The 21509-nt window shown below is 37.8% G+C and overlaps 1 protein-coding gene across 2 annotated transcripts in view; it reads right to left on the bottom strand.

Annotated features, from left to right (window-relative positions):
- The window catches only part of CCSER1 (coiled-coil serine-rich protein 1), a 644956-nt gene that overhangs the window by 384215 nt on the left and 239232 nt on the right, over nucleotides 1–21509 (bottom strand). The gene's annotated exons all lie outside the window — the stretch shown is intronic.

The following is a 21509-nucleotide window of genomic DNA, read 5'->3' as shown; positions in this document are numbered from 1 at the left end:
AGTCAAAACATTTGAAAGACTGATCTAAAGACCCACTCTTTTTTAGGTAGTATTTCAGTAACCTGTTGGTTAGTGTGGTCATTATTTTTATAGATGTGACATATATGACAAGAAGTGTGGAAACTCTTAATAATTTGGAATTCTAATAATAACAAAAGAACAAAATCTGGATTAAAGAAAATACATGATCAATACCAAGATTATTCTGGAGAAAACTAGAATATATGATATTTCTTGGGAAATAAATCTTTAAGTTCTAAGACAAAAATACCCCACCACCACCAACAACAATAAAACAGAAAAGATGTAATGGAGAATAAAAAAACAAGTTTGCACAGGCCAGAAGATAATTTCATTTTCACACTATGGTACTGCAATGCAGAATGATTTAATGAATTCAAGTTATGCAATTAACTAATCAGATATCTGGTTTCACATAGCTATGAATCTATTACCCTTTCGATAAACCCAGATTCTGCAAGTGAAGAATACTGCTCCACCCATGAAGTTCTAACAGTTCATTCACCAGAAGATTTTTATGCAGAGATACCGTATTTTATTTAACCAACTTATACACGATGAAAACTGAGATGCAATTTGTAGTACGAAATCCCTATGTCAGATCCGAAATAGAGGGCACAGACTTCAAAGTTAACACCTACTGAGAAAATTGCTGAGTTTAATGAGATACGTATCAGTTACACCATACCTGAAAGAAAAGACAACAGTTACTTGCTAAATAAAAGGGATGCAAGTAAAGGAGAAAGAAGGGGGCCATGGTAATTATTTCCTAAGACAAAGAGAGAGACGGGTAGTTTATAACCCATGCAACACAGAGAAGTTGTTGAGGAATGAGGGAGATTATAACGTCAGAAAGTCAGTGTCTTTGTTGAATCCATCACTCTGGTATTCAGAAGCATTACTCCTGCACTTGATCATCAAGGAAACTGGCTGATAATATTTACTGAAAGAAAGTGAAATGTAGCTCTTTCAGATTAAACTCAAAGTGCAGACAAAACTGGAGACCTCCTCTGTGAGGACGTTCTGCCTCAAAAGCTAACAGTTCAGCTGAGGACAATTTGTCTTTTAATTTACACAAAAGAGAAAAAACCTAAGAGGGGAAAAAAATCAAGTAGCTGCTTTCCAAACCAAATCAAGTGCCCTAATTTGCAATTAGAAGTGCGAAGGAAGGCAGCCCAATCTTTTCAGCAGTGAGACAGCCTCAGTACGCAAATCTGCAAAGCAGATTGGTACCTGTATGCTACACGAGCTGCAAGTTCTTCAGTGATAGCTGGAATATAAGAAAGGTCGAACAGCCCTGCGGCTGACGAAGCTGCTTTCACAAAACTTCTCAGGGCACATCCACAAGAGATGGCCTCAGAAAAACATCTGCTATTCCGTGATGACTGGACGCGAGTCAGCCCAGGTCTGGACTGCACGCTGATGCGGCAGCGTGCCTGAACTAGACAGGCTGCTGAGAGGTGGAGTATATTAGTAAGGGCACTGTGACTATATAGCTTCTGGACTAATGGGTTGAGTCTGGCCAGATCGGAGCATTGGCAGAAGAGCCTGTGTCTGGCTACAGCTGTCGGCGTATGCATACCCTCAGTGGCCCCTCCAACAACTTCAGTAATTTCCCTCTCTAAGGAATGCAGAGCAGCTTCTCTGCCAGTGTAAATTAATTAAATCCAGCAGCGCTAACATAGTTTATTATAGCGGAGAACTGAGTGAGACAGTACCAAAAGTGTTGTTTCTCGAGCTATTAAAAAAAAAACACAACCAACAAACTTCCAAACTAATCACTGCTTAAAGAGATGTTGTCAGCTTGCCCTTCTGAAGGGACACATTAACAATTCAAACAACATCACACATCCCCCCTAAATTTACCATCCACAGGGTATTTGTCACAATCACACTTTGCAGTCTAAAGCTCTCCATACGTACAAATAAACTACCAATTGTGAGGAATTCACCCAATGAGGACTTTTTCTTTGATGTTGCCTAAACCAATTCCGTTCTCATAAAAGCAGCCACTCGCTTTAAGTCTGGCCTAAAGTTAATGGATTTTAGTTATAAATCAACCAGAATAGATTTTAGTTATAAATCAACCAGCAGCATTAGGCTAGAATCATACCTTATAAGTTGTAGTAGATGTTAAACATCATTTATATCATAATTATACATATTAGGCAAAATGAGGTAAATTAGGACATCTCCTAATTTTGCAGTACTTTGCTGTGCACCTGTAACATTTTAAAATGGATTTTTGATGCACAGTAATACCACAGCTGGGTTTTGTAGACTGAGCCTTTTCCCTCTGTCCCTGGAAACCTCTGTGTGTTCTGGAGAGCAGAGAATTTGCAAAGCTTTAATCACCTAAACTCCATTTTTAAAATGTCTTAATACCAAGCAATTCAAGTATTTCTCAGAACAGCAGTTTAAGAAAATACCATCTTGCCCATGTCAGAACCAGCAGGCTGTTAAAATCCAGCAAATGGACATTACTAGAACTTTGCCGATAATTGCTCCATGATTACAATGATCAATGATCAAGTTTCCTTCTGATTTCTAGAGCTGATCATCTTCATTGTGCAACCAAATGAGTACCATGGAGTCACTGCCAGGCTGTGGTAACCATTCACCCGCAGCGAGCAATGTTAAAAGTGTGATTAACCATCCGGAAATTTCTTGATAACGAGGCAGAGGAAGAAAATGAGTATAAGAGAACAAACTTTTCCCACTTCTGGGTCCTGTTCGGAGATCCCGGATCAGGATCCTGCTTGAGGACGGATTTCCCCCCATTTTAGCTAGATAAAAGAGAAAGCAGCTCTTTCTGCAGCTGTTTTAAAGTAGTTATGGGCTTGATTTTGTTTTCTTTTCTTCACTTGCGTACACCAGCTTCAAAACAGAATGTTTCATAAACCTGCATACTGACACAAATTGTCTAATGGCAGATTAAAGAATGTACTCGGTGTTTTTCCAGCAATACAGAAGACCAATTATATATAAATACACATTGTTAAAACCATGCTCCTTTGAAAACAAGTCATCTTCCAGTCTTCAGCAACTGTTCTTTAAATGAGAACAGATTCACCTCACCTCATAAATTGGGATTTTTCTTGCTACAATCCCTTGTCTTTTATCTGATCTTCTCTAGAAAGAGGCCTATGTATCAACCTTTGTTAATTGTACCATAAAATATGGGACCGTCCACTGTATATCACCCCCTGACAGAAGCCAATTTAATTTGCTACAACTGCTTTTCAACAAGGGTAAACACTGCAATGATAGTTGGCAGACATTGACTTCTCTGGAGATCAGTATCGCAATTTATTGATCTAAGAAGTTACTACTGACAGAGAAAACCTTCAGTGGATATTAAAGCTAGAGATCAAATAAATCTTTATAATAACTGAAAAAAAGAAAAGACAATCTATGTATTTTATAACTTTTTATAAGAAGTAGTGAATGAGTGCTGAACTGACTTTCACAGTGATGGTTTTAGTTGTTTCATAAGTTATGCCACTAAGGATCATTTTAAAATCTAGAAGCTGAGTAGAACTAGAAAATTAAATAAGTGCAGTCAGCAAGCTCAGTAGTGACATTTTGATATACTGATGGTAATCAAAGACCTGCAAATGGATTTATTAATGGGTCTGTGCAGCATCTTTATGAAATATTGTGCTTAAATGTTATTATCCTGTTTTATCAACAAAAGTGAAAAAGAAGAGGAAGTGATTTGCTCAAAGCTACAAAGGGCTGTTGAAAACAAAGATAGAAATCAGGAACTCACAAGTCCAAGCACTCCAGTTCATCTACAGCGTGCAATGCTCCCCCCTACACACTTTTGGAGTGTTGTGATTTTTGTAGCTTCTGTATTAATTAACGTGATGAAGTTTTTACTGATACATACACTTCCTGCGAATAAAACTAGTATAAACAATTGAGGCCAGAACAATAAAAATTAGTTTTGACACGAAAAAATAGCAGACACAAGAAATGAGCTTTCACCTCCCAGCCTGCACCATGTTTGATTAATTTTCCCCAACATCTCCAGTCTCACTCACCAAGACTGGCAGTGCCTCCTTAAAATGTGTGTAGGCCTATTTCTAACACCTTTGAATACAATCCAGGTGGTTATTTATAAACCTATTTCATGTGTCTTTTATTAGTAGGTATAGCTAATTATTCTTACTAATTACTAATACGTGCAATTACCAGCTGAGACGTTTAATTAGTATTTTCAGGTATTTGCCTGGTCCATTGCCTAGAGCTTGCTGCTCCCATCCCTTAGACAGCTGCGTGCGTCTTCATGTGAGCTGAGTTATTGTAGCTTCCATCGCGGGGGCAAACCATAAATTACAATCGCTATTGCTTCTTGCCACCTCTTTTTCTGCTAGTACATGAGGTGTGGGTAGACAAGTAAGTTTTTAGAGGTTCAATTACCTACTGATTCTCAACTAGCAGTTGGTACAGGAGTGGACAGATTAGCCTCGATTCCTCTCACAAGCTAAGCAAAGCTAATCACCTGAGCTGTGAAATGCCAGGGGGAAATTTCACCTCATTTAAGATAAGACGCTGATCTGTCACTTAACAGCATTTGTATGTCTAGTACTGTTTATTTTAGAAGACTCTCAGGAGCTCTGAGCAAACACATTAAATGTAATATTTTGCACATTTATTTTTTTTTTTATCAAGGAGGGATCAGGATGAAGGATATTTTGTTGACGGCTATTTGTCTCTACTTTGAAAAATAGCTGGAAAGATGCCCTTTTAACCTTTTAATTAGGGTATATTAATTATAAAGCCCAAAACCAGCAAGCAACATAAAGAGTACATAACCAGTCCGTGGTTTGTTGCAGGGCTGCAGTGTTTGAAATAGTTTAGACTCAGATTATATTTTCACATTGTTTAATTTGTATTTACTATATATTTAATCTACTCAAATTGACTAAGCTAACTATCTTTCCTCTCCTTATATTAAACGCGGAAGCATAAGAATTCCAAAGTACCAGTCACAAATTATTATTATTATCTGCTTTTCAGTTTCTAAAAATGGCAATATGAAAATACCTAACGTATAAAACATCTGGTAGCTGGCACAAGGAGAACACCTTCATAAACATGTTTTTAAATATGTAAACAAAGTAGAAAGCTGAACTAAGCCTCTAAATAGAGGCTCAAGAATTGGAGGTTGCTGCTTTACAATTGAGTACATGCAGAGGGAAAAAAACAATCTCTTTTTATAAGCATATAAATGTCATGTTTCTCATAATAGAAAATGACATATATATCACTACATAGCTAACAGATTTATTTAATAGCAAATATCCATTCCTTTCTGCTGTTTATTTTCACCTTGATTTTTCATTGCTCATCCTTCCAGTTTGTCTTTATTCCCTGCTTCCCTTCACAAGACTTGTAATAAACAGAGACACAAGTTCCTTGGTCAGATAACTTCCTGGCATACAGAGGTTAGATGAAGGGTCCATTAATATGTAGGAGAAAACCACTTTTACCTCCCAAACAGCAAATTCAACTCGAGTTAATCTCTAAAAACCCCCTTCACTTCTATCTGCAAGCAGAATGTAATTTCAAAAGTAATTTGGACAATGACTTTGGAGTTGACATCTCTTTGTGAAGAGTACCGCAGGATCATCAATGACTGTCACTGTGTGAGTTGGGACTGCTACTATGACACATTATATTAAATGCTACTCCAGTCATATTTTTATCCAAGTGAAATCCAGGGGGTTGCTTTTACAGACGCAAATGCTTTGTTGACAACACAGTGGAGAACTGATTTCCTTGAGCAAAACTCTACTCTCTCTTCAGTTTCTATTGTTTCTTTCATACTTCATTGACTATACTATCCAGCCTTGACATTTTGTTATTGTATATTCTTCCCTAATAATATCATATAACATCAGCTTTTTCTGCTCTTTCAGCAGTCAATTGAGAGAACCAAGTACTCTCCCGGGATTTTAATCTGCAGGCTGCCTATTTCAATTGCTTTTCTTTCCTTGCAGGAGATCTTTCAGGTTCAAACATACGCATTTTTTTTTGCTCAAATTGCATTCAGTTTTGTAGCAAATATGACGGTTGTCTCATACAGTAGGTTCAGTGATGGGTTTTTCTACTCCAATCACAGAGACATTTTCTTTCTCCAAAGCCTGCATCGCAGCAGCACGAAGAGTAACTACACTGATACTCCATACTACAGCCATAGCCTGAATCTGGAAGAAAATGTCTGCATCCACTTAAAGAAGAGTCTATCAGCAAAGTATCTTTGCACTCTCTCAAACTCCTACATCTTCTCTGCATACAGATCCATCATTTCTCTGCCCTTCCCAATAAAACACTTAGAAAAGAAGTAATCAATTAAGTAAACGGAGAAGGATCAAATCCGGTAACAGAATCACCTCCTCTCCCTCCCTTACACATTCATGCATGTTCTGCATCATTATGTATCGTAACAGACTGGGACCAAGATACAAGCTGGAGCCAAAAAGGATCAGATAATAATACAAACAATAGATACACCTATAATTACATTAAAGAGGATAAAAATATACAAGGGATATACATTTATATGCTTCTGGATATGTGGAAATAACTGTCTCGATGGGTTAGGAAACAAATACTCCTGGTAACAGGTTGCTCTGTAAGTTCCTCTGATGCTCCGTAAGTTCCTCTGAAGTACCTGCAGACGGCCACTGCTGAAGCCAGACATAGATTCAGGTGCCCATTTCAGCAAAACAGTTCCCATACTCACATACTCATACAACTAACTGTTCTTCATGAAGCCCTGAAAGATGTTCATGAACTCCTTACAGCCTATGTAACGACTTTTTTAGTCTACAAGGGAAAGACATGATTCCTTCAAGACAAAAATCTATTTGCACTTCCTATTAATGAATATTTTTCTTTAAGCTACACATCTCACATCTCTACACTAAACTCATGTCCAAAAAACTATACATGCTTTACTGTTTAGTACACCCCTTTGCCCATATGTACATATGGATATAGGTGATATCACCTGGAACACTCTGGTCAGTTTTCTGACTGCAGTTTCCCTGACATGTTTTCATCTAAATGAGGACAATGTCTCATAACATTAATAAAAATTATTGTTAAAATCTTCATCAAACATAGTGAAGCCAGACTGTTTTTCATTAATAATTTGCTGCTCGATTGTCCAGTTGTTTTCTACCTTCATTTTAGTTTGTAAGCATCAAGAACAACATTGCTGGATTTTCACACTGACATTTTAATGTGAGGCTATGTTTTACTTTTCTCGGTTTCTCAAAAAGATTCAGATGCCTTCATTTGCTATGCATTTCACTGAGGTTTTAACAAGCCACTTTGCACGTTCTAAATGTTGTGACTGCAATTATTCTCACTTCTTCATCAGTTCTCAGAAGGGTTTTTACAATTTCAGTATGGAACCACTTCTGACAGGGTATTTTAACTTATTGAGATGCAGAGGCTTCATTCTCAAAACTGTCTTGAATTCCACAATAACAGCTTAAAGGAAACATTTTAAACATCTGTATGTGTCTGCTGCTAAATCAAGAAAGATAGATATTCCTTTTTCCCAGTGCAAGAAAAGAAGCAAGTGACATTTAACAATTTGAAATATGCTTTCCCTGGCTGCAGCACTTTTGTATGAAATTGTTAGAAATAAAAAGTAAACATTTAGTAAGTAAGCTTTGCCATGGTATTTGCGTCCAGTGTTTTTAATAGTAATATTCTTTAATGTTTTTAGCAAGTTGAATCCTTTTGTGTAATATAAGGCAACATTTCAGCTCCTGAAATGTAGAAATTCTGATTACCATAGACACAGTTCTGAGGCATGCTAAGCTTGCTTTTTGGTTTAGCAAGCAGGTTCCAAAGTGGAGCTGGTCAAGGCAGAACAAATATTCCTTGAATATGTGGTACGCTGAATTTCTATCTTCAGACAGCAGCTTTCATTCTTAAGGGAAAGATTAAGAAGGGGAAGGCACAATGGGAACTTCATCTCCCACCCTGGCAGAGGGTTTAATAGAAACTATCCCAGTAAGCAGTAAGCTCTCTGCAATCTTTCTAGCTCTACTTGTTCTTCTTCCCTTCTCTAGTCTAATCATGACTTTTCTTCCCACCAGCTCAAATCAAGATCTGTCAAGACCGTCTGCTCTTTCCTACCTCTTAAGGTACTTGCACAGCATCTTCTATTCACCCTACTTCCCACTCCCGCGTCCATTCCACCACTGACACTACTCCTGTTGTGCCATCCATCAGAACATGAAAGCCTTTCCATTTTCTCCACCTTTCTCCCTTCCTTTGGTTGACACCCATCCCCTTCAGCCCTGATATATATTCTATATTAAAATATATATAGTATATGTAAAGTATATATACTAGATATATTAATATACAGTATATATATATTTAGATATAAAAATACGCACAAAAAATTGACTGAAGGAATCTCTTTCTGTATTTGCTGTGATGTAGCAGCCATAGGATTGGTTTGCTACTGAAAAGATACACTGTGAAGCTGATCAGATACTGCATGTCTGAAAAATACATCAGGTTTCACAACAGTGCACCTCCATTTTGACACAGCTTCTCAGCCCCAAGCTCTGTACAGTCTGGGGGGGCCAAATGGCGTTACTTAAGAAACTGATGCAACTTGCAAAGTAATGGGGGAGTTAAGTTTCCTGTAGTAGTACTTAGGCACTGCATTATTGTTATTTTTAGAGCCCTCAGCTGAGCATTTTGTTTTCATTTTTGTGTTTTGCAATGGAATTATATATTAAACTTGCTGAGATATCTGAATAGCATTTTATAAAGCCATTAGCAATAAAATATTCATTTTTCGTTTATACTATGTCCAGGAATACAAATGAGCATAATTTCTTCCTAGCCTTCAACATTAATAGGGAAACCAGGGAGAAAAATTGAACACACCTTTCACATTCATTTAACTACAATAAAATATAAAGAGCTTTTCAAATGAAAAATACTTTTAAAAAAATGCATACTGTCTGTTTTCTTTGGAAATATTGTTACATGCATCTCCACTATAGTATTTATATATTTATTTATTTTCTAGTTAGGGAATTCTACAAATCAAGCTTAAGGTACTGGCTCAATCACCATGTGACAAATCAGTATTTCTTGAAATAGCTTTGGTAGAACAAAAATAAATCAGCAAGAGTAAGAGCAAATGAGGAGACATGTCAGCAAACTCCCAAGCTCATGCTACAGGCTGGGAGTTCACCCATATTCACGTTATGCCACGAAGCAGCTGGCACCCTGGCTTATCTCATGGCAATCTCTCTACATGGCTCCATTGAGCTTCTTTTATCTCCTTTTCCCTTCCCCTCGCATCCGCTGCTACGACTTTAGCTCTCAGCAGCTGCCACTGCTTAGGAGAATCTCTGTAGGCTCAGTTGTGGTAAAAACAGAAGTTTTTCTTGGCATCGTCATTGCCTTTTTCACTCCCCAGCACCACAGAGGTGATGGCAGGTGCTAACACCGCTTGGCTGCTGCAGGGAGGCCATGCGGTTGTCACTGCATCAGCTGCTTCCAGAGGCAAGCTCGTGCAGAGCAAACTGCATGCAACTACCTCGTCCGAGGCGTGAGCTGTCATCTGAGTTACAAGAGAAACCTAGTTCCCCAACTTCTTCCTAAAACACCCAAGAACTCCAAGAAAAATCGATATCCGAAAGGATATAAAACAACACCCAGAGAGATCATGGGATCTGCAGGCAGCAGAAACACTCAGGGTTTAAGTGATGTCCATCAGCGGAGCCAGGCAGAAAAGCCTGGCTCACATTATTCCATTTGTACTCTGGCTCTTACCCTGTTGCTGCTCCCAGCCCTTCAGGGGTGCCAAGTTCAATACAAAAATTTCATCGGTCTGCTTTTTCGTGCCTCTTAGAGTTGGGACAATTTTCTATTTGTCTGCATCAGATGCTGCATACAAAGGACAAACTTGGAAAGGATGTTGCCGTGAGAATAGAGAGAAATGTTTCTTGGCAAAGAGTTTGCACTGGAATACAGGAAATTAACAGATCAAATATCAGAAACTTTTAGCACATACACTGCAGATGCAAAAACATACTTGTGGAACATTGCATTTTCAACAGAAGATATCAATATTGAGGGAATGCTAAAATCAATAATGCCCATACCTATCTATTTTCAATTAGTGGCCATATACTTTTTTTTTTGCCAGAAGTTCTGCTTCAATCATAGCACATAATGATGGCTTTTAAAAACTTCTCAATTTTGTTTTTTAACATACAACACTCATATTGCAATACTGGGATGTTGCAAAGGGTCTGGAAGCTGCCCACATACAATCAGAAGGAAATTCTGCTGTCAGGTTTCAATCCTTTCTAGTCTAATGGCTCCATTTCTTTCACTCAGTTATGCTTGTCCTTCAGTACTATAAATTCTAATTGGTTTCTGTATTAGAAGGGCAATGGATAGGTGCCCCGAAGCAGTTTTAACCCTTGTCATAGCCAGAGACACGGAGCTCAGCACCAGGAGTTGTGGGAAATCTTACATTAAGCAAAATCTCATTAATATACTTTTTCAAAATAAGGAGAATTTGAAACTTTAACTCTCAAAGACAATATATTAACAGTGAATACAAGTGGCTTGTACATCGCTTTTCATTTGGTTTTTTTTCTGCAAAGAAGTTAGAGAGCATCACATCTAGTAAACAGGGGGGAAAAATGCCATTCTGGAGCTTTTTAACAGATGCATGCAAAAATCCAATAGAAAATCTTCATTATTTAAGTATGGTTTTCAAGAAGGAGAATGACAATTTTCATAGGATTCTTCCTAAATTCTTTCTACAGGTTATTATAGGCAGGTAGCTAAACTTAAATTTAAGTAAGAATACTGTGGTTAGTAAAGCTACTTGCAGGTATATATTTTTCAGAGGATTTCTACACCACCACCCAAATTAGAAAACAATTTCCATCTGTTTACCACAAGTTTCCTAAAACAAAAGACCTTTGCTTTTAAAACCTCACTAGTAAATGCTTATATTTGGAGCATGTGAAAACTGAGCCTAATTGCCTCAAAGTCAGATTGTGTTATTTTAGAAAATACGATGTCTAGCATCCCAAAACCAGCAACAAAAATCATCCAGGCTTGAGAACTTAAGGATTTTGTAGGAAACAACTATGCCATTCTTCATGAATTGTGACCCGGCTGTGCCAGAATGGAACCATCCCACCAAATACAAACTGAATCTAGGCCAGATACATGTATTACGTATGTGAAGTAAAAGTAAGAAAGAAATCATAAACCTTAACCTAACTATTGATATTTCTAAACTCTTTTCAGGGGAATCTTGTGCAGCTTGAAGCATAACCACGTAGAAGGAAACTGCCCTTCAACAATTGCCAGAGCCCCAGAAGGCAACTGGATTCCAATTGCCTACAAATGCGTACCTGATGTCTATGTCCACATGGTCCTAACCTATCCTAAACATCAGAAGAGAAAAAATTGCGCAATATTTCCAAGTATTATATGAACAAGTGAAAAATCTCAATTTATTTTGAAAACACACTCATTCCACTGACAGGTAAAAGTAATGAATTTTAGTGAGAAAAGGGAGTTTTTCCTTGAACACAGGATGTCACAGAAATCAAAATCTTCAAAAAAACAAGCATGGCCCTTCAACAGATTTACACAGCGGTGACTTATACCCAACAGTCACGGATTTAAGTGATGGATGTTCCTGTTTTGCAAGCCATTTCAAAGAAATGAAGGATACTGCCTGCATGGAGTGTCATGTATATTTGTGGCCTGAAGTAGTGAATCACAATTAATAAAGTTCAACTTATGAAATCAACACCAATGGAAAAAGACAAGGAAAAATTAATTTGGGAAAAAAAACGTAAAAATGCATGAACATCAAAAGAGCATTGATAACTTTATTTTCTGTTTTGAGCAGTATGATCACTCTTGCAGTCCCATTTGAATACATTTATAATTAAAGCTGATTAATGGTTTACAGTAGAAAACGAACACAAATTTCAATTCTCATGATCATTTAAATACTTTTCAAGAGAAACAGGGCTTTCTTCTGTTGCCTCTCATTTAAATCTGTGCCTCGGGTGTGTTGTGGTTCAACCCCAGCCAGCAACTAAACACCACAGCTGCTCACTCCTCTCCACCCCAGTTTCCCCTCCGCTGGGATGGGGAGGAGAATCAGGTAAAAAGATTGAGATAAAGATAGTTTAATAGGACAGCAAAGGAAGAGAAAATAGTAATAATAATCATAATCATAGAATACACAAAATGAGTATGCACAATACCATTGCTCACCACCTACTGACTGATGCCCAGCCCATCCCTGAACAGCAATCCCAGCCCTCCAGCCAACTCCCCCCAGTTTATATACTGGGCATGACATCCCATGGTATGGAATACCCTTTTGGCCAGTTTTGGTCAGCTGTCCTGGCCACGCTCCCTCTTACCTTCTATGGGAAGCTGAAAAAGTCCTTGACTGCTTAGCAACAACTGAAAACATTACTGTGTTATCAACATTATTCTCATCCTAAATCCAAAACATAGCACTATGCCAGCTGCTAGTAAGAAAATTAACTCTATGCCAGCCAAAACCAAGACAGGGTGCACAAATTTAACGTTCTTTTTACAGCGTTTGTATAAGCAAGGCTAGATTAACCTGTGACCCAAAGTCACCCAGTTCCTCTGGGTCTAAAGTATCTTCTCCCCCGTGGACTGTCCAGACAGAGACCTGCTGCACAGTTAGTAAGGACATGAACATATACAGTGAATAACCTGTTCTGGTCTAACTTCCCAAATGAAAACTGTTCATACTATTGCCAGTGTGAAATAGAACTAAACTCTATTTTAAAAAATGGAAGAAAACCATTGCTCTGTAAATGCAAATTGCAGCTGCGCAGTAAGCACCTCTTCTGGCCAAATCGCAATTTTTTTCACACGCTTTACATTTATAAAACAAAAGAGGGAAAATGGAGGTTTGAAAAGGTCAAAGCCTTCTGTACATCATCATGCAACTCTCCAGCTAAGAGTACTGTACTCTTAACAACTGCGCTTAAAGTCTGCTGAGTGATTATTATCAGAATAATTTCTAAAAATAGCACCAATTGCTAGATGCTGGGAGGAAAGAGAACAGGGTGTGATTGCTGAAAAACAAGCCTGAGAAAAAGAACCTATGTCTTTTGTGCTTATTTTGACATGAACCTTTAAGCGTTTGATTTATTGAATTTCAGCTACCTACACAAAGATACACCACTCATTTGATAGATTATGTTTAAAGAAAACGTTCCTTATTTTTACATGTTTTGTGAAATATGGATTGTTTTCTTTATCATAAGCAGACTAAAGAATAAAATTTATCGGAGTGTCAAGCAGTAAAATAATAAGATACTGTGTTGCTATAGGAATCTGAGAAATTCTGAGGGCAAAAGTCACAACCCTCAGATTTCAATTGTATATTAAACATTAAGCATAATTTGCATAAAATACAGTATTATGTTTCATGCATGAAAAAGTCCCAGATGGAATCTGAAATAACTGTCATCATACCAAAAAAAAATAATATGTGCTACAACTCACTCAAGAGCTAGAAAAAATTGTTGATTAATAACACTAACTCCAGAGGTCTACTTTTTTGTTTGTTCTTTATGAAGAATGGGTGGGAGTGGGCTTCTAATGTTGCATGATTGTCTTGTGAAAACAAATGACTTTTCAGAGGTGTTCTTGAAGGCCACCAGACAAGAACAGATACATTTTGTTTCTGGTTGCCAGGGGATACAGAAGATCATTTTCACACAGTGAATCACCACTGCATTTAAAAAACAGTGTTAGCAGGAATTTCTATCATTGATGTGTGGATGAGTCTTCCTGTCACCTTCAGTGATTTCTGTAGTGATGTACAGTCCTGATGTAGGATGAGATACTTGTGGGGTTTTTTTGTTGTTTTTTTTTTTTTTAATTTTCAATAATTATCTATCCCTGTGGCCTTTACAAAGTACATATTGCCATTAACACATAGCAAAGCTCATAAGTATGATTACACAGGGGCTGAAACACTTCTTTGGAACAACAACACGCTGTGTAATTCACTACCTGTTGAATTCTATAATAATGTATACATTCAGAGCAAGATTTGGTATGACTAAAGCCTTGTATGATATGATTTTCAACCAATTAAATGACAGCTGAAGACTTTACAGACAATGGGGAAAAACAATGGTATCTGATAATCTACTGTACTGTAGTTGTTTCAGTCACCATTCTGACACGTGGTTTTTGTATGAATCGCTTGTACGCCACATACAGGAGCTTCCATAAGAAGAAACATCGGTTGCAGTTAATTTCCATTGAGCAACACAAACTTGGAGGAGGGAAGCCTTCAAAAGATAATTTCTCTGACATGAAAAGAACTATCTTAATACAGAAAAAAATTTTCCAGCTCACTAAAGAATTGTCTCAATCAAAGTCTCAGTGGTAGAACATCAACAACAGTTTTGGTATCTGATTTCCATTAATAATTCTGTATACTTTGTATATTTTATTAAAAAGACAAATTAATATATTTCTATATATAAACATTAACAAGACAGTCTTTATTATGGCATCAGTTCAGCTGATGCCCAAACTGCTTGCTGTGATGAGATGTGTTCCTGAAATGAAGAATTGCTCAGAAGAACTGAGAACAGTCATTTTACTGGAACATTTTCGTGAGAGGGTGAAAAATCAGGAAGCCTAATACAATAGCATCCTAATAGCGTAATCGATTCCAGAAGAAACTACAACAGGGTACATAATTAATTTCAGAGGTACATTGCAAAGTATAGTCAGGGTGGATTGATATCAGGGCAGTAAACAACATTACATGTGACTATACAGGGGAGTTCATCTTTGGACCCACTCAGTTTTAGTTTGAACAAAACACAACACGTCTGGAGAAGATTATGAAAGCTCTGAGTTAATCTTTTATCTGACAGATTAATGTAGTCAGATAAGATAACTCAATGAGGTGTGAATGAAGAAGAAAAGGACACAAAAGTGATTGATGGCATCTGACAGTGTGCTGGTAAGAGAGACAAGGCGTTCTGTAATGAAGAAACCACTAAAGAGTCAGAAGCAAAAGAGCCAAATACCCACTGATGCCAAAAAGGACAAGACCTGAAGAAGAATATCTCAACATACGTGGTTGGCGGGTCTAAAATAAGAGGAATGGAGTATTGATTATAAGTTTGGGCTAGGAAGTAGTCACTAGAAACTGAAGGTTTTTGAATAAAGGAGATGAAGAATGGACCTGAGGAAGAGTGGGATGATCGGAGAAGCAGAAGTCCAAAAACAGTCTCTTAGAGGACTCACTGTAAATTTGAAAGAAACCATTAAAGTGGTCCCAAGGTCGTGTTCAGTTAAGACAGAAGATATTAAAGAAGGCTTGTCTTGTGACAAATAAGACATAGAAGAAGTTGAGGAGGACAAGTAGGAGGAAGTATTTACATTACGTTTTCTATCAAAAGCTAATTTAAATACAGCTGGCTGACTGGGGAGGCTGGAGAATAAGAACAAGTGAGGATCTTGATACAGGCTGAACAAAGAGCAGAATGGAAGTGTCAAAAGAGAGGAATTCTTTGGAAGAGGGAGGTAGAAGAAGATAATGCACAATTTCTACTCTCTGAAGGGGAAAAAAAATCTCGTAAGAAATAAAGCAACACATCACCCTCGCTATTATTTGGTTTGTTCCAGTTATGGACTTTTCCAGTTTCACAGCGTGCTACACAAACTACAATCTGAGGCCAAAGAAGAAGAAACCCATACAAGAGAAGAGAAAGGTCTTGCTATTCCTGGTTAGGAAACAGCAGATTTCTTGTACAGTTCCATGTGTGTGCTCTAATCGGGCTTTTGCTTGTAACTGTAGTCCTGCTATACCTTCCAATAAAGGAAAAAATAAAAAAGCAAAATAAATTAAAATAAAGATGAAGCACTGAAATCAGCCCAAGACACTAGCCATGATGAAGGATAAAATCATTTGCTTACAAATTAATACAAAGAAAGCCAAACCAAACCAAATTAAAACAGACTACATTAATCTGCGCTACTGGTGTTCACCTTGATCAACAATTTTTTGACTACCAAAAAAACCTATTGCCCTTTGTCTGTCTGTCTATCTATCTATCCTCAATACATATACTCAGGTATGTATTCTTCACTATTCACTGATGTTCAAATAAAGCAAAAGAAGTGTTTTCACTTTCCTGCAGGAGCATTCTATAAGTTAGATGATAAAATGGATAAAATACAATGTCTTGTGAGACAGATTACAGAGCTCAGTGCAAGAGATAGACAAACACAATTAAGGAGGTAATTATAGATCGATTTCATTTCCCAGCAGAGTCCACTGCTTTTTTTTCCTCTCAGTTAATGCATTGTTATTGTACACAAAACACCTAGTTTATAATACATATGAACAAGGAAGACAGTATTTTCTCCAAGCCCAAAGAGCAAATGAAATGTCAATTTAGGGCCAAAAAGCATATCACAGAAAGGAATAGAAAACAGAAGCCAGGATAATTATTTGTCCAGGTATTGATGTACTTAGAAAAATAACCCTACTTAGAGCACAAAACAAAAAAACCAAAAAGTATTATGTAAAAGAGCCCTTCAATGTCTCACAGTTTAATACTAAGCTTATATTAGACAAATTCCCCGCGTTTCATTTACATTTTGTTCTAACAGCTGAAGGGAAACCTGTAAACTAAAGATCTTGCAAATGTGGAAAGATTTCAATTTGTCTTATTGATTTGGCAGGTACACAATTAAAGTTACTCACATGTCTGTACTTAATTGTTTCCAAGATTAGGCCTCCGGGTACACAGAAAACAGCTTGTAATGACACCTACAGGCAGCCTGCCTAATGTTTTTCACTATAAAGAATTCCTGTGACCTTTTCTTCAAAGCTTTCATGCACACTCTCTGCAGATCTTTTATATTTAGTGCAGAAAACAGCCTTGAACTAAAGAAGTGACTTTTCTTTGTCTCAAGAAATCTTGCTGAGGTAAAAACCACTTTAAAGTACCATTTCTCTACAGTTTTTCGCATTCCTTGGGAAAATGTTAGCAGTCTACCTCAAACAGTAACCCATCAAAGCAAAAACCATACAATTTAGCCCACTGCACTACTAAAATACTATTGGGTGCTACTAAATCCACAAGGGAATAGCTGTGAGCTGTCAGTGAGAGGAAACGGTCATTTGCTGTATGATACAGAAAAGTTTCTACCAGGAAATAAAGAACTTTTCACCAGAATTGAACCATAAGGAGAAATTCAGGGAAGCAGAAAAAAAGTCCTTAAAATGAAATTGCACCAAAGACACCACACGTAGATTATATGGACTGACATGTGACCTTTATTACCTAGAACTGCAGTAGCACATCCCAGATGCAACACGTATGTATACGGAAAATATTTAGGGCAGTTGTTCTGTATGAAAAAAATGACTGTTCTGGTTTCAGTCGTGCTTGCTGACTGCTGACGGAGCTGACTTAATTACAAACACGTGGGCACCTGCTGTGAGAGAGCAGGCAGGAGATGCAGGAAATTTCTGAGAATCGCACACGTGTACAAGGAGGTTAGAGGCAAAATGCGCCCACTGTATCTGCCAGCAGAGTTATCTGTCCTTATCTGATGGGCTACATAATGCGTTTTCTCATGCGCATCTGGGAACTTAGGAGGAAAGTCTCTGAAGATGAAATGCTACAGCAATTCATTGTGGGTCGGTATGGAAAGATGCCAATGCTGCCTTCAGTTAGAGACTGTACTTTGAGGGGCAGCCCTGCAAAAGGCAGCAGCGTACTGAAGTTCCCCTGGGCCTTAATACTGGTGACCCTCAGACAGAACAGCAGTTTTGTCCTACGACCCCCTGCTCTTTTCCTAACAAAGTTTCAAAGTTACATAGACACCTCAACTATCTGACAACATTCTTCAGTCTCAAAATGTGGGCAAAATAAATAAGACCAGGCCTCAGAGATCTCACAAAACAGATAAATGTTGTGAAAGCATAAAAAGCAACCATAAAGCTCTGTTATTACAGTTTAACATCACTCAGCAGTCAGTAAGGGGCTCATTTATTCAGCACCGTAAGTGTTCTTGCCTTACTCTTCTAACACACAAAACAGATGGACTATGACTCCTTTTCAAGATGAAAGTTGTCACTATCAAGCCTTGTCTGTTGATCTGAAGCCAGATGGTGGTATTGCAGGCTCAGGATCTCTGGTCCATGCTGGCTGGAAAGCGAAGCTTCACCTGATGCCATCATTTTGCATTCCCAGTTGACAAGCTTTCTGGAAGCATCACTGAAGAGAAGGCGAGACCCAGGAGGACAGAAAGGAAGCCTGCACCCGGGAAGTGATGGAGATTGATGGAGGTTGCTGCAGACAGACCACAGCTCAAGGTGGTTTACGTGCGTATTTGCACAGGCAGACGTTAACAACTTGGTAACACACAGTCTGCTTGCTAGCGAATGCTAAAGCTATGGCTTCCATTTATAGCAGAAGAGGCTAAAAATAGTAACTGGTACCAATATAGTTAAGGCAATAGCATTTTATCTGATAAATAGCGCATGTTGCCAACTCTGACCACTTTCTTCATCATTAACCTTCCTCTCGCTCTCATTACAACACTGCTTTGAGTGGGGCACAGCTCAAAAAAAAAAAAAAAAAAAAACAAAACACCATCGCAAAAGCCTAACTGCATGTAGCATGGTAGAAACATTTCATTTGTACCTTCTCTCTTTAAAGCATGGATAAAAGTTGCCTTCACGTCACAATTTATGCAAATGGAAAATACTGCAATAGTGAATCTAACTCTCTTGTCCATAAAACAGCTCCTCTTGTCAGACTTTTTCCTGGCATCCTAAGAAAACCCTCCTCCAAAATCAGACAGACACCAGCAAATATAGGAATGATTTTCAGCAAAACATTTCCCTCGTTTTGCAAGTAGCAACATAAACTAAAACAGAAGACAATGTAATACTTCTTTATAGCTTGCCTATAAACCTCCTATTTCCTTCTAAAAATACTCCTCTCTCTCTTCCTTCTTTCCCCTGAGACACTTGTCACATTATCTTTAGCATCTCCAGGAAGAATGGGCTAGAACATATACCATTTATGCATGGCGTTGCATACGTATTTTTAAGTGCAGTTGTCTCTTTGAACCGGTCTATATAACAGATGTGCAGGATATTAATACACTGTTTTCGTTTAAGATTAAGTTTATATTTCACTGCCTTGAAATGACTACCCTACTTCAGCAAAAAGCATTCAAAATGAACTGCCCCCTTAGTGGTAGCTACAGAGAATGAAAGAAACCAGGAAAACATTAGTAGCAGTCTGCAATCAAAATGAAAATATACATAGAATTTTTCCTGTATTTTTTGCAGACTACCCAGAAGTTACAGGGCTTTTTTGCAGAAGCAAAAGAAGTCAAGGGGTAAAAAATCCAAGTTAATTTATTAAGCATTCATAACAAGCAGTCTCCAGTAAACCAGCACCACTCATAGGTTTTGGGGGAGGGTTTGGTGACCTGTTGTTTTGGCCCCTATAGAAATTGCAAAAAACAAAGAATTGAAAAGAGAGTAAGTTTAGAAGCAAACAGAGGCCAAAGACCTGCAAATCTTTCTGCTTTGACTGATTCCTGCAGTATGTCTAAGCAGCCCTTGAGATCTGATAAATGAATATTTAGGGTCAAGTACCAATTATGCGTTGTAGATTCAAGTACTCTTGACTAGTACCAGGGAAAGGAAGACAGTGTGCCAGACTAACTATCCTAATCAATGCAGATCAACTTAAATAAACTGAGTAATAGCTGCTTATGCCAAAACTGAATTGACCAAACACCTTCAGACTGCTTCTTAGCTAACCAGCACTTAATGGTTCTTTGCAAGCATTTCTGAGGCTCAAACCCAATAACCCTTACGCTACTTGTTATCCTGTTTATTAAGACAGGGCTAACTGTGGTCTAACAAAAAAAAAAAAAAAAAAAAAAAAAGGAAGAGATAATTAAACCTAGGACCAATTTATTAATTTTCACAACAGTCTATGACAGTAAGATGCAAAGAGTAAATAGAGGACCCAAGAGCTGAAGACTCCACAGTTGATGCACACACTAATCTTGTATTTGTCTCAGATCTGAGCTTCACCCACACAATCTTTTTTCACCCTTATCTGCTTTAATCACTTGCTCACAGACCATAAACAAAGAGCTTACCAAGAAAAAGAAACAATAAAAGCAATGCAGACACATCACTAATATAAATACTTTCTCCCTGACAATCGCTTATTTCACAGAGATTACAGGCTAAATTAGGAAACAATAAAAGAGAATTAAAGCAAACTCTAAGAGGCTGGGTGGAAAAAAAAAAGAAATACAGCAGTTGCACATGTTAACTACACAGCTATCATGATACTATGCTTTCATATCCTGCTATCTCAGTAGGGTATTAGTTTTCTGTGAGATACTGGGATGTTTCCTACTGAATTTTGAAAATTTTAATGTGGTAATTAAAGTTATTGCTGGCACTCTCTGAGTAGAAAGACTAAATAATTAAGTATCTACCCCTGAATTGTCATGGAGAAAAAAGAACCAAAGGGAAGGGATTATAAAGCACTACAACCTCTTTATCTCCTGCTCAACTCACAAAGCAAGTTGCTCGAGAAGTAGTTAGGGAAAGTTAATGATACGTTGCATTTTCCTGCAGCGCATATGGTGAAGAAGTTTTAAGGACTGGCAAATTTTGAGATCTCAAACTTAAAGACATAACCTACAAGCAGTAAAGGAGGGCCATGCTAATTCTCATCTCGGCAAATCTAGAGACTTGTGAAGTTAACATGAAGTATGCAGCCTTAACTTGTAAAGGGTTATTAGTTAGCTTAAGCTCTTTCCAAATTAATATCGCGTAATGTCACAATCACACTAATTTTCTCAGGCTTTGGCATGACATTCTGCATGGTTCCTCCCAGAGCTTGGCAGTCTTTCCTCCAGCACCTGTTTCTTGTAAATTGTAAAACTCCTGCTCTTCTCCTCTCTCCGCAGACGGTCAGAGCCCTGTTCCAACCATTCAGCATCACGGATGTAGCACAGCCTTCTCCCATACTTTGCCCTCGTTCCCACCTAGTTTTGAATTTTTAAAAATCCCTCTTTGTTTAGACACTAACAGTACTTAATCATTAGAGCAGAACCTATTCAAACAGCCCAAATAAAAACTTACAAATACACTACAACATACAAAACCTATGTATTCTATTGACTTCTTGACACGGTGCAAGTAGGTCTGAAAAATGTACACACAAAGGGAAAAAATGAAAGCAAATAGCTTTCATTATGGGAATTTCTGAAAAATTTCCAAAATTTTCTACCTTGCAGCGAAGTTCTTTATGAAAACAAAGGCTTTCAGAAGGGAAAAGAGTATTGATTCTTTTAATTAAACAGCT

The sequence above is a fragment of the Charadrius vociferus genome, unplaced genomic scaffold (genome assembly GCF_000708025.1).
Source record: "Charadrius vociferus isolate BGI_N301 unplaced genomic scaffold, ASM70802v2 scaffold296, whole genome shotgun sequence".
Taxonomy (NCBI): Eukaryota; Metazoa; Chordata; class Aves; order Charadriiformes; family Charadriidae; genus Charadrius; species Charadrius vociferus.
Note: the sequence above shows the minus strand (reverse complement) of the source record. Positions and strands in the feature narration are given on the sequence as shown.